Source organism: Simochromis diagramma, unplaced genomic scaffold (genome assembly GCF_900408965.1).
Source record: "Simochromis diagramma unplaced genomic scaffold, fSimDia1.1 OVJJ01000079.1, whole genome shotgun sequence".
Taxonomy (NCBI): domain Eukaryota; kingdom Metazoa; phylum Chordata; class Actinopteri; order Cichliformes; family Cichlidae; genus Simochromis; species Simochromis diagramma.
In genome coordinates this window covers 4,061,754-4,086,437 of record NW_024387075.1, presented here as the reverse complement: position 1 = coordinate 4,086,437, position 24,684 = coordinate 4,061,754, and the positions used below count along the sequence as shown (strand labels likewise).

The following is a 24,684-nucleotide window of genomic DNA, read 5'->3' as shown; positions in this document are numbered from 1 at the left end:
TATAGTTTGTTTATATGTAAAGTTAGCATAGAAGGCACCTTAAGGACAAAGGTCAGTCTTTCAAGGACGCCTATTTTGGACTGAGAAGACAGAAGGTTTGAAAGAGGAGTAAAGGAGACCATCTATGTCCACCGTGAACGACCATCATTAAACAGAAGTGTCGGCTTACGACATCAGCTATGAGCCACCTGCAATGCAGTCCTGAAATCCCTTCCCAGGGGTTTCAACCCCCATTCACACCTTGCCTCAGGTAACCTCAATAGTTTACGTGATAGTGGGGTGGGGTAAGGTCTAACAGAGGTTTCACCTGTCTGCCCGGGTGATGGGGATGACCCACGGCTTTTTTGACACCTCAGCTTACCTGACTACTCACAAGATCAATAGTAGGTTAACGACCCTCAGGACCACCTCCAAAGAAGACAGCCTCCTCTAGAGGTTTATTACACAGGACTGAAAAAGCCTCTTGGATTCCTCCTTTTCCAAGCTGTGAAGGCTACCACGACCCGGATGACCAAGAGCCTACACAGACAGAAAGAATGGATGGTTCTAAAGAGCTCGCTGAGTTGGAAGATGGTGCTGTAATAGGATATTACTATTACAGCAAGTCAATTGTAACATTTCTTCACTTGTCGATGTTCCACCATCAGCTGTAAGTGGTGTAATTCCATACTGGAAGTGTTTAGGAACCACAGGAACTCGGACACAAAGTGACACATCATGTAGGGTTACAGAGCGGGGTCACCAACTGCTAAGGCCCATTGTACATAAAAGTCACTAACACTCTGGTGACTCAGTAAGTGCAGGGTTTCAAATGTCATTAACATCAGCACAAAAACTGTGCACTGGGAGCTTCATGGCACTGGTTACTATGACGGGAGCAGATCCTGTAGGTGTAACATGCTTTTGTCCATATAGTTTATATGGGTACAGATAGAGAAAATATTATGCATACACTTAGAGGCATAAAACTGTGGACTAGAGCACTTTTTTGTAGTCTTGCCTATGGCTAATTACAGCCATTTTTACACTAGACCCAATCTCCGACCTTTGTGGGGCTAACATCCTCAAAGAAGAAGCTGGTGTGCTGATGGACGCAGCAGATTGCTGTCCCTCCCTGAGCCTGGGTCCTGTTTAAAGCACTTTCTCTATTATTGTTGGAATATAAAGAGCTTTGAGGTGACTGGTGTTGTGATTGGTGCTATCTAAATAAAACTGAATTGACTTGGATTAATAAAAACTCTTACCATTCCCGCCATCGCCATTTTCATTTGGTGCTAATATTTTTTAAGTGGTACTAAACACAAAGTACAGTCAAAGACGATGGGATTGTGATGGTTTCGTGAGGAATTTAATTGTAAACCAAATGAAAGATTTCAACAATGATGGCGCTGAGAAACAAGGTTATTACCCTTCATTCTCAAGGGGGGAACGAATGCCTGCATGTAACAGATGCTTGGAACATTTCAGTCAAAGAAAACAATAAACAAGTTAATGTCATGCACTAGAAAAAAAAAATCAATCTGAGCAGATGTAAATGTAACAAGATTAAATCAGCAGTGTTAACAGTACATGTCACATTTGTATCTTTACATTTAGACTTAATCTGTTCAAAACACAAGATGTTATGTAAAAAAAATTAAGCTGAGACACCTTGCAATTTAAAAGATGTATTGTTAGCACAAACATTAATGATGGGACATTTCAGTCTGGAGCAAAGTGAGGACTAAAATGTGAAAGCATAAATGTGTATGACAAAAACAGTCCATTCAGTAGGCTTTGCCTTTTTAATCTAGGTAAGGACGATACATTTTTATTGTCTGTGACTGTGTTATTTCATGTCATTTTATTCTGTTGCATCAGTTTCTTCAACAAGGCTGTTAGCTGATATGGATTTTCAAACATGTGCTAAAGAACAAGTTTCTTACAGATGGGCTTTGGGGCTTTACAGTTTCTTTTATAGAGTAATGGAAAGATGATCACATGAATCAAGCCAGCCCCTCTGTGATTCCACATGGCTGGCTGATTAACCCTTCTTCACTGATGGAAAACACATGGCGTCCACACAGCTTGTTCATTTCAGGTTTTAGCTGGTGTGACGCTAAGCAGCGAGAGCACTTGGTTTGGAGCCATACAGCCTTGAAGGGCAGCCTTCATCAGAAAGCTGTCCCCCTCCGGTCCCCACTGGCCACTGACTGTTATTTAGCTTTCCAATGGAGGCTGGCTGTTCCCTCGGGAGAGCAAGAGTGTGCCTGCCAGCAGGAATGCATTGGAGGCAATAGAGGAAGATGGAGGATGGTAAGTAGCTGCTGCCGCTGTGTTTCCCTCTGTGTGAAAATGAGTCCATTAATTCAGCCCCCTCCCCTGCCTCTCTCCGAGCCCTCCCTGTGCCTGTTGTCTCTGTTTGTTAGCGAGATGATTCCTTCTGTCATGTCAAAGGCAACATTATCATATTCTTGTTGCCTGGGAAACCAGCACTGAGCGAGACAACGACTTAAAGCCTTCATGGTGTTTGAAGCTGGTACACATGAAAGGTTATCCGTGGAGCTGGGAGAACTGGATTCATGACATGTCTAAGGGTCTTATTGTTGGAATCTTTTCCTTTCCCAGCTTAATGTTTTCTGAGAAACTCCCCGTCAGTTGTTGTTATAGATTCACTTCAGTAAAATCTGAACCCAGCTGGCAGTCACTAAGGTAACATGTCCAATTTTCCTCAAGCGTGAAGATCAAGTTTTTGCCTCCGTGTTGCTTTCTTGTGTAGAATCACAGTTTTTACAGATTTAAAAGTGTTGTCATTCAACAAAATGCACATTTGGTTCCCCTTTTTTAAAACCAAGTTAGAGTACATTCATCATGATGCGTCAGTGCTGCCACTTTCTAACGACAAAACATCCCTATGGGCTTGTACAGGTTGAATAAGTCACATACTAAGTGTATTTGATCATTTATAAGCCAGTTACGTGAACATTTGGGTTGCCAGGTTGTGACAAATCCCTTTGGTCAGTGTTTACCCCTGTCCAGAGTAACACCTGCTTTATTGTTTTAGGTAAGCTCTTTAGTTCATCAAGTAGACCGCTCCACTGAACTGTTCAGCCACTTTCCTTCTGGAAAAGGCTGGTAGGGAAAATATGAACAACAATGCACTTTTTAAACATGTAACATTCCAGGGCAGACCAGGATTACTCTAAAAACCATTTATCAGTTTCCCCCCTGCAGATCTGATGGCTTATTACACGGTGATGAATCCATATGTGACTGCCTAATAATAATAATTAATAATTCCCTAATGAATTTTTTTATACACAATTAATTCCGTTTTTTTACATGGTCACTCCAAGCTCCGTTAATAAGTGTTGTTATGTGTATGTGTGTTATTACTCTTTAACAGACTAAGTGTGATTTAGTAGTTTTTAGAACAACTTTTACCAGCAAAATCTTGAAGTAATAATTTTCTGAACTACTTTATCAGTGTCTCATATTGTTGTCAAGAAAGTTTGGTCCATTTTTCTCTACAATGTCCCTTTAATTCACTGAGTTTGTGGTCTTGTTTTCACCATGTGTTTGACAGTTAGTATGAGGTGTTTCTGTTGATTTGGTATTTGCTACATATGCCGCTGTTCATTACTGACAAACTCTGGTCTGGATACTGTTTGAAACATGTTTTACACATTTAACATGCTAACTGAGGTCTCTAGAGACTAAAATGTACCACCTGGATCCCCCCCTCCCCCGTTTTTACAATTTCCCTGAGCATTGTAGGGTCTGACCTTGTGGTGAATTTGCTAGGACGTCATATTACTTAGAAAATCGTATCTACACACACCTGAACCCCTCAGACCAGCAAACTGCTAAAACATCTGCACTTAAAGAGGCAGTCGGATTTGCTGATGATTACTTCAAGTACATTTGATTGGCAGTACTTGTTTGAGACTGACCCTCTTAATTCCTATGGAAGCAGTAAGGGTAGCTAGAGTCCTGTCACACGACTGATTTAAAAATATACCTATGATGTTGACCTTTTGATAGGCCAAGAGTGACTGGCATATTGTTTGGAGTGTACTGACAATATCATTAGTTGTGTCTTATAAACACATGATGAAGGCCAGACAATTTATGTCTGACTTCCCATTATCACACAGTCATCAACAAATCATCATCATCAGATTATTAGCATTTCTATCCCTGAACTGTAATGTAGCAAAAAAGTGGTCTATTGTCTACTATTTGGTATTTTCTAATGTATTAGACACTTTTATGTGAAGGCATTATTTAAAATATTTTTAATGTCAAATCACATCATTTATTTAAAAAAAATGAAGAGTCACTTCAGTGAGTAAACTACAGACAATTTATGGAGGATTATTGGTGTCTTTTCTGGATCATGGAAGGCTACATTTAACATTTTGATGTTTTGGGCTGCTAGTTGCATTTGGTAATTGTGCTCTGTCCTACATTTAACAATAAATCTGAAATCGGTGTTATTTATAGGAAAGCAGTATTATTTATAGATAGCTTAAAGAAGCCTTACTCCATTATAAGAACTGAGAGAGGAGAAGATTGAACCTATGACCTCAGTATTTTTTAAAATCCTGGCTACGGCCCTGTCTCTGTGTAAAAACCACATCAGCGGCTAGAACTCAACGCATTCAGTGGGGGCTGGACTAGCTGGTGCATATCCCCTCGCTGAAAACGAACACACACACGCACATAGTCACAGTCCAGGCTGGTTAATCCAGTTCCATGCATTGTACCTGACGTATCCCAGTCCATTCCGAGAGGAACTTCTCTATCCTGGATTTCCTAATCGCTGCTGCTGGTTGGCTACATTGTATCAGTTCCCACACGAAGAACCAGCACGGCGCTCATCCAGAGACGGTGAATACGGAGGAATTAACCTGGATTGAAAGCTATTCGCTGTGGGAATAATTGACAGAGGGTCGCTGGAGAAGACCGGACTTGTGTCTGGCTTGAGACGGCACCGATAAAAATGCGCTCGGGACTCGGCTGTTTACGCTGTGGACGGTATCTCGAAGTGTGATGGCAGAAGTCCAGTGAATCGCTGGCCTCCCCTCCTCTCTTGTGTTGGATGTCTTGGGGAGTGCGCTGCCACTGCTTTCTGGTGCTTCAGATTTTTTTTTAGAGGTTTTCTTATAAGTAAAGCATAATTACCGTTGATTTGTTCTTTTTATGGAGCATACACCACCATGGGCAGACCACGGTTTGGAATAGGAGTGTCTAGCTAAGTCGGTAAGTAAGTACATTTTTTTTCTTCTTTTTTTCTTCTTATTGTTGATAGTGCTACGAGTCGTTAGCCATTTAACGTTAGCCTTGTGTGCATGGCAAGCTGGCTAGCTTTACGTTATGTAGCCAACACAGCATGCAGCAGCAAGCAAGCTAGCCAAGGCTGACTGCACTCTGAGCTCATTGTTTCAGTCTGCCAGAGAGCTAACGTTACACTTAGATTAGCTCATTACACCGAGCTAAGTTAGCTCTATCTGCTTCTTGAACTTCAGCTAACGTGTGAAAGTGAAGCTGGTACCGTAACCGTTAAAGCACTGCTAACAGATTCTTTAAGTTGAGCTCACGGGTCGTGACAGTTACCCTCGGGGACTGCAATATTTATTAGCCCCAGAATACACTTGGCTGACTTCACTAATAGTTTTTGTTTTTAAACGACACCCCCCCCCATGTTTGGAGATAAAATATGGACCTGGGCAGATTTGAAGCTGCAAATTCCGCCAGTGAAGTGACCACAGTGTTTCCCAATCTGGGTACCGGGGACTCCCAGGGGGTCTCGTTAGTGAATTGCGAGGGGCACTTAAGTAGACATGAAAATGAAAGCCTGATCTTTTAACGTGTTACTAGTGATGATTTAGATTTAGTGATGATTTAGAGCAGAGTGTGAGGATCTGTGTGAATCTGTTTGAAACCACACGTATACTGGTGTTAACACACACACACACACAGAGCAGTGTAAACAAGTGCTACAACTCTTGTTACAGGTTGTGGCTTCAGACAAAGTGCTCTGCATTACAGCTAAAAATTTTACAAAATGGTGGATCATGTTAAATGTAGCTATGGTAAGGACTTTCATGGAAACCCCCCCCCCCCCCCCCAAAAAAAAAAAAAAAAAAAAAAAAATCTAAACAAGTCACGTTTTGTCAGCTCATGTTCTTGGGGGTGTCCCATCTCAGTGAATTGAGTCATTCAGCTCAAGCACAAGATTTCCTTTTTAACAAGACCACTGTGGGCTAACCCTGTGCTCTACCCCATGGTCTGTGCTGCTCCATGGACTGTAACAGGACCACATTAAAGACTAGCAAAGTAGTCTCAGTCTAGTACTTAGCTGCAGGTTAAAGTGTTCAACATATTCATTAGTCAAGATACAAGACTGCAGTAGTGTTAAATGTATTTTATATATATATATATAAAAAAATCAAAAACGCTCCAGTGTGCAGAATTTTTATTTTTTTTTAACAGCATGGGTTCATTGGGAAAAAGTGAGACATGGTTTTAATTGTTGTGCAAGCTTGCAACATAAACGTGTCACAGGCTTTGCACAATCCTGCTTAATGTGTACGATGACCTAGTGCTGGCAGTCAATTAAATATGATTTGTTGAGGACATTTGTCATTTGTATTGCACATTTCTGTTTTTGCAAGCACAACCGCTAAGTGCTTACAATACAACACTCAAGGTCTTCCATGTGGCATGCCTAAGTATAAGGATATCTGGCGTGGGTGGATGATCTCGCAATGAGATATTTGCAAGCGGTTGCAGAACCCCAAACTTCAGATATTATTAGAGAACTCGAGGTAGATGGATAAGTAGGTGAAGCTGATGTCATTTTCCAATAATAGGTTATGAGATTGAAGTACAGAAATGAAACAAACTACAATTTGTCCACCATGAAGCCTTAACAATTTAAATTTAGTGATAGAAGTAACTATCTTCTTACTTTAAGAGTGAAATACTGTCTGAGCCATCGACTGTATCATCCACCCAAGCCATAAATGAGGTGAAACCAATGCGAATGAGTGGTTCTTTTGTTAATGAAATGTATTTGTTTACACAAATCTACTACAGTTGACAGTAACTGAATACTCAATCATTAAACATGTCACTGGTTTCTCAAGAGCCTCAGGCATTCCTGGCTAATGCTTCATTTACTATTAAATCAGGTTGGATACATTGTCTCGCGAAAAACTCTGGACACCATTTGAAGACACTTTTCTGCACTGTAATATTAAGCTACTTTGGAATAATGTGCATGAAGCGTTTGTTCCCTATTCGGCAATGTGGGACGTGTTGGAAGTTGTTTCAGTCCAGGCCAGTCTGCAGCAGACCTGTTGTTTTCTCATACCAGCTTTTTGGCATAGAGGTGTAAGAGTTCCTCATTTAAGACTTGGTATGCAGTCATTAAGGCCTGACGGGACTTAATGATTTCAAGTGACTTATGTGAAATAATGTCAAGTCAATAGAAAGTCACACACGTGACCCAAGGCAGCATAAAATGCATTCGTTCTGAGGTTTTGTGACGGTTCATATTATTTTCAGTACAGCTAGCCAAATAACCTATATCAAAGCGGGCAGCAAAAGGATCACCTTAACCAGACTAACATTAATTTGCTAGTGGTTCCAATAAATGATTGAGGTCTTTTACGCTTGCTGGAAGAGTGTTTGGTCACTACGTATTATTACCGACTTGTTTTGTATTGATTTCTTTTTGAACACTTTGTTTTACCTAGAGGTTTATTACTCATTCTTCTCATGTCTTTGTCACATTGAAATCAATACAAAAGACGGTAATATAACAGTGTTAAGCCCAGAGGATTTGCCCTGAAATTGAATTCATACATGTGAAAGTACTGGTGTCCCTTTTAATAAAAGCAATGTTTCCACAGAGCAAACATGTCCTTTGCTATTTTTTCTTTTAGTGGACAAAATTGAGCAATTTCACTGTAAGGCATAGAGCTGGCATAGCTTTCTTTCCAGCTCAGTACCTTTTCAAAGGCAGTTCCTCTCCATCTGATTACCTTTTTTTTTTTTTTTTTTTTAGTAGTAGTAATTTGTTTTAATCATTATAAGGGTGTTAGGATCCTTGTTATAGCATGGCAGATAGATTTTATACAGTCTGACAGACCATAGCTTGTGAAGTGACTGAACACGAGAGCAACGCCACTTGAGGAAATTCCCATTTCCTTATTCAACAGTATGATGTCCTTGATAACTCAGCTGCTGGTATGTAATGTTTTTAAAGGACAGCAACTGACTGTAAAAGTTACTAATGTACGTGATGGCACTGGGCTTTGGCTCAGATTTGTTTTGCGTTAACTGTGACCAGCCTTTCACCTTTTTAAAAATCTGTTGTGCCTCAGACTATATACCAAAGAAACACTGTGCAAGAAGAGCATTAAAAGTGTTTGTTTTGAGGTCCAGGGTATTAGATTAGTCCAGGACAAGGGGATTATGTTGGCCTTGTAAGGCTGCCGTCATGTCGTGGCCACACACCAGCTGATAGCAAACTCAGAAAGGATTTAACCTATATCCTCGAAGGTAGCTGGTCATTTGAAGGCTTATGGTGCCTTTTATTTTCAAACCACTTGAATTAAGCCTTTTTTACAGGTGCACATATATCCACATGTTCAATTATACTCCTGAGTTTTACATTAGCAATGAAATGGATCATGAGGAATGAGACGCATATGCATTCCACAGTTCCCTTTGTGAAGTGGCGAGTGCTTTAATGCAGTTAGTGTCAATAGGCAGGTTGTGATTAGATGAAAATCTTTGTACTTTAAAACATACATGCAGCGTTTCTCCAAGGTTAAGATTCTTTTGAAGCGATCCACTCTGAGTGATGGGGGGATGGGCTTATTGAAGCACTGCAGGGAAGCTCTAACATGGAACGCTTGAGTGCCTTCAGAAAAACAGCATTACCTACATGACCTGACCTCCAAATTGTAGTCAGTAATTGTTAATGCAATATAGCACTTGGTTAAAATAGCTACTTACCTACCTACCATAGTGCATACTGTGTTCCATTGGAACAGCTAACCTGCAGAGGTGCAGCTTTCGCTATTTCCTTTGCATGTGCACACAGTTGAAAAGGAGTGAGAAAGACACCTGGGACTTCATTTCACACTTCTAGCATGAAGAGAAAGTAGCATAGGCTTTGGTAACCCAATATGTTCTGATGGCATATTTAAATCCTTTTTTTGGGGGGACAACAACTTAAGAAAACGGTTGATTGTTTATATTTTTAGCCTGTGCCGCTGTGTGTTGCACACTTGGCTACCTGTGAATTTTGACTATGCTGTATCTGCTTGTAACAGCTGACTAGGTCTGCAGTAAGTTCAGACTTTGATTAAACAGTTCCTGTAATCAATCAAGTGCTCCGTGGAGTGTCCTGTGTTGTTTTTGTAGCTTGTGGAAAGACAGGTGGGTGGACGGTTCAGACGTGCTTATGTAATTTCCATCATCTTTCGATATGAACATGACTGTCGAGATTATAATGTAAAAGGCCGCGGCAAGGCTTAAAAGCTGCGATACACCTGAAAACTGCGAAATATTACTGAAATGCGTAATTATGTAATGCAATTATTAAAATGGTGTTTTTTTTTTTTTTTTTTTTTATTTTTTTTATTTGCTTGTTCAAGCATAGTAAATGCAGGACAATGGAAACTGACAGTCAGAATAGATGACAATATTTATTGAGCCATCCATTGTGTGGGTGGGCTAGGGAAGCTTGTAGTGGGGGGGAAATGTACCTCATCTGGCCCCCAAAATAGATTTTATATATGAAAACTGATTGTGTGGATGTTGCCGCCGTCTGTATTTCCTGAGGCTACCATTTTGTTGACAAAGTTGAGGATGTGACAGTTGTCGTGCGGGCTGTAATGTTGTATCAGAATATGCAGCTCTGCTTCAGGTTTTGCAGCTTTGATTGGATTTCTCACTTGTGAATTGCCCATTACAGCGGGGGAGGGGGGGGCACTTTGAATGCTTGTTGCACAGCTGCTGTTTTGCCAGAAACCAGTGATCCATCTTTTCCTGGGATGTGAGCCCAGGTTACACTCAAGTCTCCCCCACACAGGCTATAAAGATATTGTCAGCTTTTGTGGCGCAGCATAGACTTGAGTGCTGCAGAAATGCTGTCTCATTTGCTTTTGGTTTGAAGTATCGTCCCGTGTGATTGTAGAAAGGAAAGCCACAGCAATTATGGGGGTCGATTCAAAAGGATAGTTGTGTTTCTGTTATTACAAAACCTTTGGGGTTTTTTACCACACCATTGCATTTAGTGCTGCCTTCACTCCTCCATTCATAAGCAGTGTGACCTCATTAATCAGTGGTGCATCACTTGTTCCTGACAGTGGTTATCTTTTCGCTGCTACATGCACATCTATAAATGGTTGATTAAAATAGTAAAGAAAATGCTACAATATAATATTTTTTTCTAAGTTGCTCTACAGAACATACAGCGTATCCATTTTTTGACGCGAAGCAATTATGTCTTTCCCAGATATAAGCTCGCTTTTAGCTGTAGGAATGTCATGGTCTTTTATGAAGATATGTTTTTGAGTTGAGCTTAGTGTAGAGCAAGAAAGGTCTTTGAAGTGATGTGCGGGAATTCCTCAGAGCACATCAATAGTGTAGCGTGGTGGCAGTGAGTGGGAGGCTCTATCCCTGTTGCCCTAATCATACAGCAGAATCCACTGTCATCTGTAGAATCAAAGAGAAACTGTTGTCGCTCTCAGATGACACCAGCCTTGCTTGTTATATTGATGAGTAAATGAGAGAACATCCACAATTGCTGCAGTCTAATGTGAAAAACACGGATGATCAATTGGAACGGCAACCACTTTCAAAGAGCACCATTTCCTTCGTCAGTCTAAAACTGTGCAAATGTTAACAGAGATCTACTATCCTGTTTCATCCCTCTGCCCGGGCATGCATGGAAACAGATGTATAGAATTTTAATGTTGTTTTAGTTTGAAACGCATTCCCATCAAAGCGTCTTCGGTTTAAAGCCCACCAAAGGGTTGTCGTTCGAGGTGCACGGCGATCATGTCCAGTTCCTTTTTACTGTGCATGGATAAAGAATTAACTGGGATTAAAGGCTGTAGTTGTTTGATTTTTGCAGGGCTCAATATATCATGGGGCTAGTTTAGTAGGCATTATGTATTTTCAGCTGTTCAGTAGTGAAGACATCGCTGAAGAATTTAGTGCTGGACCTTCGAGCAACAGTAATAGGCCAGGTTTTTATTTTTGCTTTAAATTGTACAGTGATTTGAGATGTGCTTTACACTTGTGTTATCGGATAGAACAAACTGGAAATGGATGTATTGCAGATTTATTGGTGTTGGTGTAAATGTTTAATGTGTTGATATGAATTGTTTTTTCTTTGATAGAATTTAATACAAAAATATGTTGAGTTAATTTAGAAATGTGCATCATTAGACAGCTTGTTGACTAGAAAAGTTTAATGTAGTAGTTAAAATTTTAAAAAGAGCTTTCTTGTGCTAATTGACCGATATCACTGTTGAAAACCTTTGTTGTCTAATGGCTCAGTAACACTAGAATAAAAAAATTAGGAAAGCTGGCTTCTTGGTCAGTGGAGTCCAAAATCTTAGTGAATCCATTGACCTGGTTTGCTACTGGTGACGGATTTCAAGTACTTGTGGCGACCACTTTCTGCCAGGGTCGCCTTTGGGGAGGGAACCTGTTCACAAAAATTTGTGTTTTGATTCAGACTGACTGCAATCACTCTGAGATTAGCAGAGGTTTGGGAATAAATGCTGTCCAATTTATAGACACAAATCAATTGCCAAAAATTTGCAATTGAGTCAGTCTGTGCCGATGAGTTGCTTATCTGTGATGCATTGTTTTGCAATAGGAGACGGCGCTCAACTGGTTGTCATCTAGTTGCGAAGTGGTTGTATTCTGGTTATATTCGCATATAAAAGCAAGGTTGCCAAACATCTATCATTTTGTAGTTAAGCCCCGCCCTGCCATAACTACATCATTATTCAGGGGGAATTTCCAGTCTTGACTGGACTTTGTTTAATGTGATTTTTTTTGTGTATGTAAACAGCAACAGATTTGCGATTGTTACAGATTTCTTACAGTGAACCACTATATTATCGTAAAGAGATTTCATGTAATTGCCAGCTTCACCCTATTTAATCACAAACTGATAACAAACTGGTTCTGTTTCATTGCTGTTTTATCACCAACTTGACACACCAAAGTCGCTTTGAATAGTGGTTACAAACCTAGTGTCCATCTTTGAAGCAGTTCATTGCACAGACACGCAGTCATTTTTATTTTTTGGTGCTACAGTCTCCCTCCACTGTTTTATCTAGTGTCACTGTAGCATAAAAGTCAGTATCAGCATTGGTTCCAAAAACCCAGTATCAGATGGGCTTTACAAAAAAATCCCAATGAAATCAACCAATCTTCTATACAACAGTCAGCTTTGGCATGTAGTTACAGGAAATCTTATTTGGGGCCTCAGGCTTCAACAGTACTAGTTGTTTGGTTACCCTGGGTGACCACATTTGGATCACTTCCAACTATTTTGTGTAGTCTGCTGGCAGTTTTTGTTAACTGGCACACTGATTCTTATGTCCTTTTTCTACCTAGGCCAACCAGATTGGGGCTGTTGTGTGCTGTTGGCAAAATATGCTTAGGTCTATGATAATAATCAAAACACAAAACAAGTAATGAACAACACAATGAACAAACATCAAACAAAAACAAAGGGGAAATCAGATCTGCAACATTGTGTTGGTTAGCAACATTATTCTGCGCTATGGGAAATTTATAATGAGACTCTTTGGCTGATAATAAGTTTATCAAAAAGATAATCACCAGATTACTTTGTGTAACCAAAAAATCTGATGGAAAGCACCACAAAATGCAAATGAATTAAAATACTAATGCCAGAAATCAGGAAATTTAAATCTAATCAGCCTGCAGGAAGTCATTATTATCTGTCCCTGTTCATTTTTCCAATTAATCTGACAAGACGCTGGAACAAATTCACTTATTTGGACAGCAAATGTAGGTCTTACCCCGATAAAACTGTGTTATGCGATTTCACAAACGATCAAGGAAGATCAGTGGAGAAACCCGGTTACTCTCAAGAGTAGAGATCCTATTTAAGGTCGAGATTGTGGGCAGAGAAAGCAGTTAATCAAAAACACGCAAATGGAGCAGCACTCGCGCATAGTCTCGCAAGTAGTAGCTCTTGTGGCTTTAACATTAGTGGTTTGAACTGTCCTGACTGGTTTGCAAAAAAATATGGGTGTGTAATGTTTCACTCAGCTGCTTAGGGCAGATTTATGCCTTTGTATTAAGATGCAGCAGTGTGAGGTTAACACAGGCTGTAAAGGGTTCATGGGAGTAATGGAACAGCTTAGTCTTCACCATCATTTTCTATTTCTTTGAGAATGTAAACAACATGGACATATTTGCTTGTTTTTTTCTTTTTTCTTTTTAATCACGTAAGCACAGCATAGCAAATACATGAAGGTAAATTATATTACTTGGTTGGGAAATAAATACAAAGCATGGCACAAAAATGTACAACACATCCATCTAGTGAGGTAGCAATGCCACGACAGCCAACGGGTTAAAATCCTACGCTGAACCATAAATCACTTCCCACGCCGTAGGCATCTACAAACAGGAGCAGAGAAACAACTCGCCAGAGAAGCATAAATTCAGCTTTAGTGTTATTAGTAGTGAAATGAAATATTAGGATGCTCCAACGTGTGAATATATCGGACTAAATATACTGCAGCTAAAAAAAGAGCACACATGGTATGGTCTGCATATTGTGTGATTGGTTGTTTTAGCTTTTACTTGTAACATACAGTAATCTGCCGGAGAAAGCCTGTTTGCTTTGCATTTTAATTTGGCAGCCGCTATAAAAGAAAATTGATGATGCTGGGCAAAAGGGAGAACAAACAGGCATGGGGAATAGGAGAGGTAGATGGAGAATTGAAGGAGAATCATTTGCATTGGTGACAACACGAGGACAAAGCAAGCAAACCTCAGCTCTTATACTTTTCTAAGTGATGGTGCGTTTGAACTCAGACATAGCTGAGTTGCATTTTTGGAGGCGGAAACACATTTCCTTTAATGGATGACCAAGTGGTCACGGTGGCAGCAAATGTGTAAACAAGAATGTCAAATGTCCAAATAAGGCGAATGTATTTAAACTCGGGTTCTAAAGGAAAGCTGGTCTAGACCTCTGTCACATGGTCCAGCATGGAAGATGCACTGTAGCTCCAAATATTAAAAACTATATTAAACAGTATTGTTTAAGGTTAATACACAGTGAAAAGTGGGACCACTCGTTAGCTATAACCTATTATAGGTATTGTGTAATACACAAGTCAAAGAAAATGATTTAATGTAGCTATTTTCCCCATTACAGAAATGCAGCATAGAATGCATTTCTTACCTCGCATACGATTTCCAGCACTGCAAACATTGGTGGTGATAGAGTGTGCACCTTAGGCCTTACTGTCAGATGTTACTGCCTACGTTTCTGTGTGTGTGTGTGTGTGTGTTTTTTTTATGAGCAGTTGCGTTGTGAGTCTTTATGCTTCAAGTACAAAGTTAAAGTGCCCTTTAAAACAGAGGCAGCCTATTAATTTTCCCCAAGGAGCCACATGAAAAACTGGGACTGTTGTGGAGGGCCACGCCAATAAGCTTATAAGAGATACAATTAATATTAAGCAGAACTTAGTGTAGCCTGTTGGTCCCAGTTTCTCATTTGGCCCTTTGGGATAATTGATTGCCCACTCCTGATTTAAAATGTGATTTTTACATAGTGTGCTGCAGATAATTTGTCAGCAATAGATTCCACGCTGTCAAAACCAGTTCTCTGATCGAGAGTGAATTGGGTCCAAATTATTGCTTACTCTTGATTCTTGTCATTTTTTGCACATGACACTTGTGTCTCTGAGGGACAGATCAGTGCAGCATTGATTGTGGGTAGCCACCATGTTAGAGTGACAATGCCATTTGAAGCCTCGCTTGTTGACTCGGCCCCTGTTAGGCAGCTGCTGGAAGAGAGGCAGGCAGTTATTTGAGGTTAATGGTTGTCCTCGGCCTTTCTCTAGTTGGACATTCACATGGCAACACCACAACTGTCTATGGTACAAACAGTAGTGCAGTGTATTAGTCACTCACCAGTGGCCTGCTGTCTTCTCATAGTTGGACTTTTGACACTCTGTAGGAGCGGTTATGCCAGTGTTCACTGTGGTGCTGTTGTTGCTTTATTACTGATTTCTATTGTTCAGTCATCCTCAGTGTAGTAGGTTAATAGAAGATTCCTCGTGGAATAAACTAGTATAAAAGCCTGAAAGGTCCAGAGAATTTGCGAGTAGATACCATTAACTTGACTGAATGCACTGTGTGCAGATGGGTATTTCACTTTTCACTAAGAATTTGTTGGAATCCTGCCTGGTGAGCTGCCCGTGCAGGAATGCATGTAATAAACAGTCGACAAAAGACTCTAGGGAAAAAAAGTAGTGTCTTTATCTTTTCTGCTGCACACACACACAGACACAGAGAGCAGTGTTATTCAGGGACTTTCTGCTCTTTAGCCCGAGGCCATGTTCCTTTCACATCTCTTCCTTCTCCCTCATTTGTCAGTCAGTATTTAAGTTAATAAAACAAGCTTATTTTAGCTCGCACATTTCAGCTCCTTTTTCAGTTTACATTCTGGGTCGAGGAGGAAAACCTTAATATTGATTGATGGGGGAAAGATCATATATCAGCTATTCAAAATAATACTTTAACATTTCACAGTCGGTGCAAAGCGCTTCAGCACTGTCTCTCACTGGTATATGCATATTACACCTGATTTTTTTTTTTTTTTTTTAAATATATAGTAAGAGATTATAATTTTGCATTCATACTTGTGCACCTTTTCTCTTGTGCTTTTTTTCTAAAGTTTTCTCAGTTTCAACCTGAAACCTTGATTTTTATCTTTAAAATGTTGGGAAAATACACAATGTTTATTATTAGTGATCTGAAATTAGTGATCTCAGGCATCTCTGTGTAGAATTTGTGGATCGGTGTGTTGTGGATGGCTACTGCTCCGTCCTTACAGGCACCTCACTTGACGTGTCAAACTAAGAAAGTCCAAAGTCCATGAGGCTCTGCTGCAGGAGTGTTCTTCCAGAATGATAATTGTGATATCTTAAAATGAGGGTCCAGATTCTCTCTTAAGTAGTAAACCACGTTGAGATCTGGTGACCATGATGGTCATAGCATGTTAATCACATCATTTTGTCACCTATTGAATATTCAGTGAGACCTCGTGCTCTCTCAGTGAGGCATTGTTATCTTGGAAGAGACCACTCCCATTTGGATAAAGTGTTTCATAACAGGATAAAAGGTAATGAGGGTTAGCCCACATGTCTACATTGTGATGAGTGACTCATCACTTTTTTCCTGTTCTCTATAAACCATTCTCATGCCTATGGTTTTTGCAACACTAAACACACTTGTGTAATGAGAGGGTTAAGCCCTTCAACCCTCATCTTGAAATCCCTCTGTATGTAATTGTTATTCGACTGTTGTTACTGACAGTATGATTGTGCCCTGCATTGGAATTTTCAGCCAACTGAGAAAGAGTTGGTCCGTTGTTTTTTTGGTACTTGCTGCATAGTCATCAGATATTCGCTGTTGGCAATATTTACCCAAACATATTTACCCAAGTTTTCCATAGATGTAAATGCAGATGCAATTTCCTGCCAGTCTGTGACTAAAGCTCCTCCCTGCCATTTTACTGAAACTGAAGTCTTGCAGATTAGCAATTGCAAGTTTACATGAAAGTGTTTGCGGTAGCTGTGATTTCTGTGTACTGACTGTCCTCTGATTTAAAAGTGTGAAAAAGGAAATGTGCAGCCTTAGTGCGTGCAGTATTGTCTAAGTCAAGAAATCAGTCAGTGATCTAAATTTGATGACTGACTAAAGCCTGACAGCAGATACTCGGAGTAAAGTCTCAAGCGAGGAGGAGCTTGATTGTATCACTTTGACTAACCACCTCAAGCTTCAGCCCTGCTTTGTTTGATTAAATTAGCCATTCTTCTTTGCTTTACTACAGCTAAATAATCAAAAAGAATAAATTGTGTGTGTTTTTTGAAACACCTTTTCTTGAATTTAGTAGAAAATGTCATGATGTCAAGTAAATTTGTGAGGGAGAATTCGTGAGGTCATATGGAAAGATACCCAAGGTGCTAAGGGAATCCAGCTACACTAGGTTAAGTAATAATATGTTGAAGCTGGTCTCTGTTGATGTTCCAAACAAAGTTCTTATAAGGATGTCAGCCACTCTGTAGCCAACACTTAACAGGAAGTTATTTTAAGCTTAGAAGACAAAGACAATACCAAGACTTTCTCTTGTCAGTGGGGCGTAAAAAAGAATCACCAGACAAATTTGGTCAAAACAGATTAAAAGGTTTCGGTAGTGCCCCAAAGTAGTGTGTACACAATGTTTAACTAGAGGTAAATGAAAAATACACTGGCCTTATTGTGACCGCATAGCTGGCATAAAGCTTTTGGGTAGTAGGGACCAACATCTATGACATTACAGAGTTTTTATTGCGTATTTGTTTTGTAATGTTTCTTATTCTTGCCTTAAAGGTTAGACTAATGTGTGGGGGTAGGTATTAGTTCATGTAGTTCACATCTGTGCATGCACTGTGATCATTTTATTTATAGAGCACTAACCACCATGGTTTGACTGTGGGTTTAACAACATATTTATAGTTTAGTATATGGAAACATTAAGTTTCCACAGGTCATGTGCATGACCTGTGTGCCTTATTGACATCACCCCACTTTGAAAGCTGCTGCTACAAGAAATTAAATATAGAATTAGATGCTTTGTTGTCCTAAAGGATTGCTGGGTGTATCCAGTGTATATCCAATGCTAAAGGAGATGATAAAGAAAGCATTGAATGACCTCTCCTTGCATTTTGAGATTTCAGCCAGCTCTTAGAGATTTCACTTAGATATTTCAGGGTCATTTCACTCAGTGTGCAGACTTCCTAAGCAAAATAAAAAAAGAAGAAGATAAAAGGCTGATTTCCTACTGCTAAAGCCTGGGTTGTTTATTTTCAACAGCTCACTGACTCAAGTTTAAGACCATCTCTAAAAAGGCAACGAGGTGCTGAAAAGAAAATGCCCATTAAACAGAAATCATACCCCATCATGTCGAAAGCAACTGAGCACAAGTGAAAATGATATTGAGGAAAAGGGCTGATGTCTGTGTGCTTACCAGTAGATGTTATTAAGTTGTATGGACTAGTCCTCTTGATAAATGTTATTAAAATACTGAAATGCTGGTGCTCTTGGATACACTTTCTATCATTTGGCCTTGTGTGCATTTCTCTACTGAGCTCCTGTTTAAGTATTTAGTATTTATGGTATTTGGATTAAAAACACTGCCAATCAGGAAGTTGCTTCCACTTAATGTTTGTTTACTTTTTTTTTTTGGTTTTGAATATGTCTATTTTTGAACCTCTGTTGATGGACGTGGATCTTTTGGCACCTAGTATGACAAAATGTCATCTTTTCCCACTTTGATTGTCATGTAGGAACACTATGTTGACAGCAAAGTAAGACAGATAGTCAAGACCAGACATTAAATTCAGCACAGCAAACACGTAACGCGAACATACCCTGAGGTTTTCATTTTACCAACATCGCATATCTTGCTTTGGTGGGGTTGTAGATGTCGACCTAAAGTCAACACAAAGCACTTCAAGAGCTCTCTTATCTACACTTGTTATTCTCTTTCGTCTGAATAATTTAGTTTCGTTTAATGAGTTTGTGCTCTACCATTGCAATAAGCATTAGTAAACCAGTTTCATTTAGAAATTATTCAAGTGATAGCAGTCAAAAAAGATATGTCTAGATTGCACTTGATTTTGTCTAGTTTGTGTTTGATGTACTCGATAATGTTGCTAAGCAGCTCTTTGTAATGTACTACTTGATCCTTTTTATCTCACAGTCTTGCTGAGTGGTTGTCACTTGCCAACAGTCTGTCTGTAACCAAATTAGTTTAGGCTTGATTAGACTACCAGAGCTGTGGAATGAAATTTCATACTCTTTGTTGAATTATCTTGAACCCCTATAGAAAGAAGACCGTTTTGCGTCAAGGGGAGCCTCTTCATCAGCTCTAACTGATATTACCACAGAAGTTATTGCTATGGTCCCTTCTGTTTCAGTGTTTAAACAGCTCAGATGCTAAATATACTGTTGCATTGTAATGCAAATGGAACCATCTTTTTTTTTCTGTTTTGGCTTAAAGGGCTCCATCGAGTGTTTTAAATCTCACTACCTTGTGGAGGAATGTAATGTTGTCGAAGTCAATCATCATTACCACAGAGGAGATGTTACTCTTAAACAAGGCAGTTTGTCCTGCAGTATTAACATTCTAATTTTACCGCTTTGTCCTTGTTTGTGCAGTCTGTGTAGCTCTTTGAAGACTGATAAACAAAGCTGTGATTGGTCTTATTTTTTATTTTTTCCACTGACATTTTAAGATATTGGAAACAATTCCACCATGAGTGTTGTACACATTTTAAATAAAAGGAGAAAACAGCCTAGATGTCTTTGTGCAGCTGTTCTCATTGACTTGTTAGTGTTGGGGATTGAACAGATATATCAGCTGTTGGTGATTCAGAGTTCGCAGCTGGTAGTTTTTAGGCGTTAGAAGATTTTACATGTGTGTTATAAAAAGAATTGAAAGTTGAATTGGGCTGCTTTATTTTATTAACTGTCTAGATTATATTGTTCTACCACAAAGTGCTGGTTAGTAGAACATATCACTCAACCCTGTTCTATATGAGGCTTAATGCTAAGTAGTTATTTTTAATGAAATGCAGAGTATTGGTTTAGTGTGTTCTTTTAAGTAATAAGATGTTCTTTGTATCTTTCACTGCTAAATAGGTGATAAAGCCCCTGGTGTGGTATTTGTGACAACGTTCCACTTTCATGTTGGTGTGCAGAGATGACAGGCTAGATGAATAATTGTCATCTTGAAGTGTTCCTGTACCCCACGTGCAAACATATAGATGGATGCAGTAATATATTACTTAAAATTCCTTAGCAATATCAACCCTAAAGTCTCTCCATTAGGAGATTGCGCAGTCAGTGTGCCTATTGTGCAGCTGACCATGGACGCAAAGAAGAGTGCCACAGTAGATGCCGCGACTGCCGCTACATCAGCTTCCATTGAGACAGAGTGCCTCAATTATAGAACGGAGAGAGCAGAGATAATTAGAAGTGTTTTGAGAATCTTAGAGACTAGCGTTGGTAATTCAGAAATCATGGCATAGTGGAATGGCTCGGCATGTTAATGGAGTTGCTCTTGTTTCTGCTCGAGTCCTCTTTGAGCAGAGGAAAAATCAATATGGCTCTTTGTCAGTGTTTTAGGATTGGGGGTTTCTTACTCTCTTGCCAACGTGTGCGTGTTCTTTTCGCTCTCTGCATCAGCTCTAACCACAGACAAGCCACAGTGTGAGTATTTATTTCTTCTCTTAGGTGAGTCTAATTTCCTTTTAAAGTACCCACCACTCTTTGACTACTTGACAAAATTCAGATGATCTTTTAGTGCATTTTTATTGATGTTTTCTTTTCCATGAATAGCGGTGAATAGTGTTAACACTGTGCTGAGGTTATTTCTAAGAGCATTTCACTAATACTTTGTGACAGGCTGAAGAATTTGATTTACTGGGGCAAGCATTTCCGTTATCAAATGACCGTAAACGCACTTGATGTTCTGTAGCTTTGAATCATCTGAGGCATATGTTTATTTCGAATAGTTCAAGCCTGATGTTTATCTCAATTTGATTACAATTCACGCAGAGTTGCCTTAATCTGTCAAGTACTTAAACCTCCAGATCAAGGCTTTATTCTTTCTTTTAATCTATTGATATCACTATCAAAGGAGGGGGAGGGGCGTAAGCTGTAAAAATGCAGCACCTTATAAAAATTAAAGTAGTTGTTAGCCCCGTCTGTTGTGCCATTTTTCATTTCTTTAATCTGGCAGCTTTTGTTGTGCAGAGCGATCATCTCAAAATGCTTTGTTTAAGCATACAACATAATTACAGTGGCTTCACTAGGCGAGTAGATTTTTGTATAGCCCCCAGCTGAATCCGTTGGCAGTTACCATTTCCCCACTATTAGACATGTCACTTCAAGATGTCATTTTTTTCCATCCATGACATTTCCCCTATTACTGCAGTCATCTGCCTTAAATAGATACTACTAACAATAAGGTTTTATAATTAAGGAATTTGGTTTCTTCTTGTAACAGTTGCTTGAAAAGTTTGTACCGTTACTGATATGAGTGATTGGCACTGAAGTTAGACTGATTTGTAAAGGTACAACAATGCAGAACTGGCATGATGTTCTGTTGGTTTGGTTATCAGCTGTGAGCTAAACACTCAGAAGTCCATTCACATTTCCTTCTGGAACAAAAATGCAAGAGCTTTAGCGAGGCACACGTTGGAACGGTTTGACAACGCACCAGTGCAGAGTTGGTCTTCAAAGCAGGGCGAACACTATGCCAATTTTATTAATCATGCAGGATGTATTAACTCGCTGCCAGAATCTGCTGTTTGTGTGGTCACAGAAAAATAAGCCTGCCACACGTGGAACTTACAATGAGAGTGAACACTAAGCCTGGTCAGTTTTGTCCCAGTAATAATGGATCACTTAAGTTAATAATGAATGTGTTGCTCTTGTCGGTATATTTTGTGATATGCCAAATATTCGAGTTTCCTCAAGTGCTTATTAACAAAGTCTTAATCTGACTGGTGGCAACATATTTGCATGTCTGCATTCATCAATCAGACAGTAATTATTAGGAAACCTTCAAAATCTCTCTGGGAGTGATTGCAGTCAGTCCAAGTCAGACTGGGAAGGGTTGTCTCAGGTGACCTGTGCAATCATCTTGCAGAAGTGGTCATAAATAAAAGGTTCAATAGTTTTAAATGATTTTTTTCCTCCCTGTTTTGCCCTGACATCTACAATAAGTCGCAGCAAAAATAAAATGTTGTCTCCTGGAATCTGCAAAGGCTTGTCTTGGTTTTTGTGCACGCGTTAATACACCTGCTCGGATACGGTGCTGAGAGGGTGTAATGTCAAGAAGTCAGTTTCCTAATGCATCTAACCTTTTCTGTGAGCAAATAGTTTAAATGTCAGTGTAGTTGATCACATAATAGATTTTATTTATTTAATATTCCAAAACAGTCTGTGGGGCAGCAGAGGTAAATATTTGTAGTCAGGTTTAACATTTACGTTGGCATTTCAGCTGTGATCAAATGATGACTACGTTGCCTTATTTGTCCACCTTAGTGTTTATGTACTGATGTGACATTGATGCAAGATGTAAAGGAGTGTTACTTCTGTTCTGTCACCTAACCCATTTTACTGGAACACTACTGTGGACAATATAGTTTTTAAAGCGGCGTTGTGTAAGAGCTTTAAGTTTTGCTGCCCAACAGCAGCTCTTCTACATCTGGTTTGGTCTGAGTCATTGTTCTGCCAGTCCAGAAATCGTGGAAGACTACTGCAGAAAAGACTGGAAGACTTTATATTAAGAGGTTATAGAGTGTTGAGTATAATGTATTAATTAAAAAAAACTCAACCTTTTAGAAATGGGAGATTGTAAAATTTATCTTCACTCATATGGAAGGCAGCTGTCTAGTGAGCCTCCATTTGCTTAGCATTGTGAGTTACTGTTGTTGGCCTCTTTACTGCTCAAGATGCTGGCTGATCCACAGACTCCTGATTCCCATCACTTTGATTGGCTGCTAGTGTTTATTTTTTGATAATCAGCTCAAGCACACAATCCAATTACACAGAGGTTAGTTTGTGAATGCGCGCCCTGAGTGAAATTAAGAAGATCTGAGAACATCTGTAGGCGTTGGGTTTTAACCCCCCACCTCCACCCTTCTGCCCAAAGTATCCATAATGACATTTTACAAGACAAAGTAAGCATTCAAGTTGGTCTTCTTTTGTCATGTTGGGCTTCTACTAGCAGTTAAAGCCATAAGATTTTTTTTTTTTTTTTTTTAACACGCCGCAGACATCTAAACAAGGCATGTGAATATGTGACATATCACACCAATCAGGGCTGAATACATCCGGTTAAACGGTTGGGTTTCCCTACTATTATGACAACAGTTTTTTAATCAATTCCCAGATCAAATGGACAAACAAAACTGTGCTTGATGTTCTCTACTGTTTGTTACCACATTCGTTACAGCAAATGGTGGAGACAACATAGTCAAGTCAAAAATCAGGTTTAACTCTGGTTAATAACAGTTACATTTGTTACTGTTAGTGCTGTCTGAAGATCCTCGAGTAAAAAAAAAAAAAAAAAAGTCTTACACAACCACAGTGCACTAAATTGCCATCTGAACAAACTAGAATGAAGATCTGGCAGATCTTTCTGAACCTACCTGGATATTAAGAATTTATTATATTTATAGCTTTATATACCTGGCCAGTAGCTAAGCCTTGAATATGGAAAGATTAGAGAATGCCAATGCTGAAGTGGACTTTATATTCAGTATTTGTTTATTTATCACAAGGCAAACTGTCATTGCAATACTAAATTATGTTATTGCAAATCAAAGATTTTCCCTCGGATGTGAAGCTAGCCAGGAGCATCGACATCACTAATAAGTGGACCTATACATTCTGTGATATGGGGGGCAGCCAATTACCATTACCATTATTTTTGCACCGGATTTATGTGCCATTGTTTGGTTTAATAATAATTTAGAAGAAGTAAGCATGCAAATGAGTGTTTATTTGCTATACTCTGCTTCTGTGTTACAGTACAATCAATTTCAGCCATAAGCTAAACGGCACAGTGGTGTTGCTAGGCAGAATATTAGGAACAGATTCTAAGGGAGCCTTGTTACTGTTTATCTTATTTCCCAGTATTCTTTTTCTTTTCTTTCTTTTTTCCTGTCATGGACAAATTATTTCTGCGTATTTCAGAGAATGGTCAGCTGTTTCCGAATATATGTAAACCTTGACACAGTTTTTGTTCAAATGTAACTGCAGTTACAATGTGTGGCCCATTCTTTTTTTTTTTTTTTTCTGGCCTGTCCCGTTTTGCTCTTTTGCCATCAGAATTATTGTCTAAAGGCGAAGAAAGATGCCCAACGGATTTACTTTACCAAATGGACCATCCCAGCCTTGCCGTAATGGTCTATTTGATTCACCTTTTATTGTTTATTTTATTTTATTTTCACTTTGCTAAACACGGGACAGACTTGACTGGGGAAAAGGGTTGAGCCCTCCAAGGAAGATGCTCCTGGAGGGCTCAACCCAAGGATTCCCATTCCTTTTTTTTTCTTTTTTCTTTTTTTTTTTTCCCAAGAGCCAAATGTTGTTGGTTAGCTGACTCAGAACCTTTTTTGTGCACAGGTAGCGGTTATTCCTCCATTATATCTTGATCAGCTGAGCAGTGAGAGAGTCTGTAGTTTATTCCAGCTGTGGATTTTTCTGTGAGTCAGCATTGTGCAATCAAAGGAACTGCAAAACCTAAACTGCAGGCGCAACATTAAAGGTGACCAGTTAAAAGTTTGGGTTTTTTTTCCAGAGAGAGAGAGAGAGCTTGGGCTTGGCAGT

At 39.4% G+C, this 24,684-nt stretch overlaps 1 protein-coding gene across 4 annotated transcripts in view; it reads left to right on the top strand.

Annotated features, from left to right (window-relative positions):
- The first annotated feature begins 4,395 nt into the window (after positions 1 to 4,395).
- Positions 4,396 to 24,684, top strand: part of LOC120742265 (zinc finger protein 609-like) — a 76,200-nt gene continuing 55,911 nt past the window's right edge. Inside the window, exon 1 of one of the 4 annotated variants that reach the window (XM_040045496.1) lies at positions 4,396 to 5,244. The gene's annotated coding sequence lies outside the window, so the exon portion shown is untranslated. Of the gene's footprint in view, positions 5,249 to 24,684 lie in introns of all 4 variants that reach the window. The other 3 variants (XM_040045492.1, XM_040045493.1, XM_040045494.1) reach the window with 3 other exon arrangements.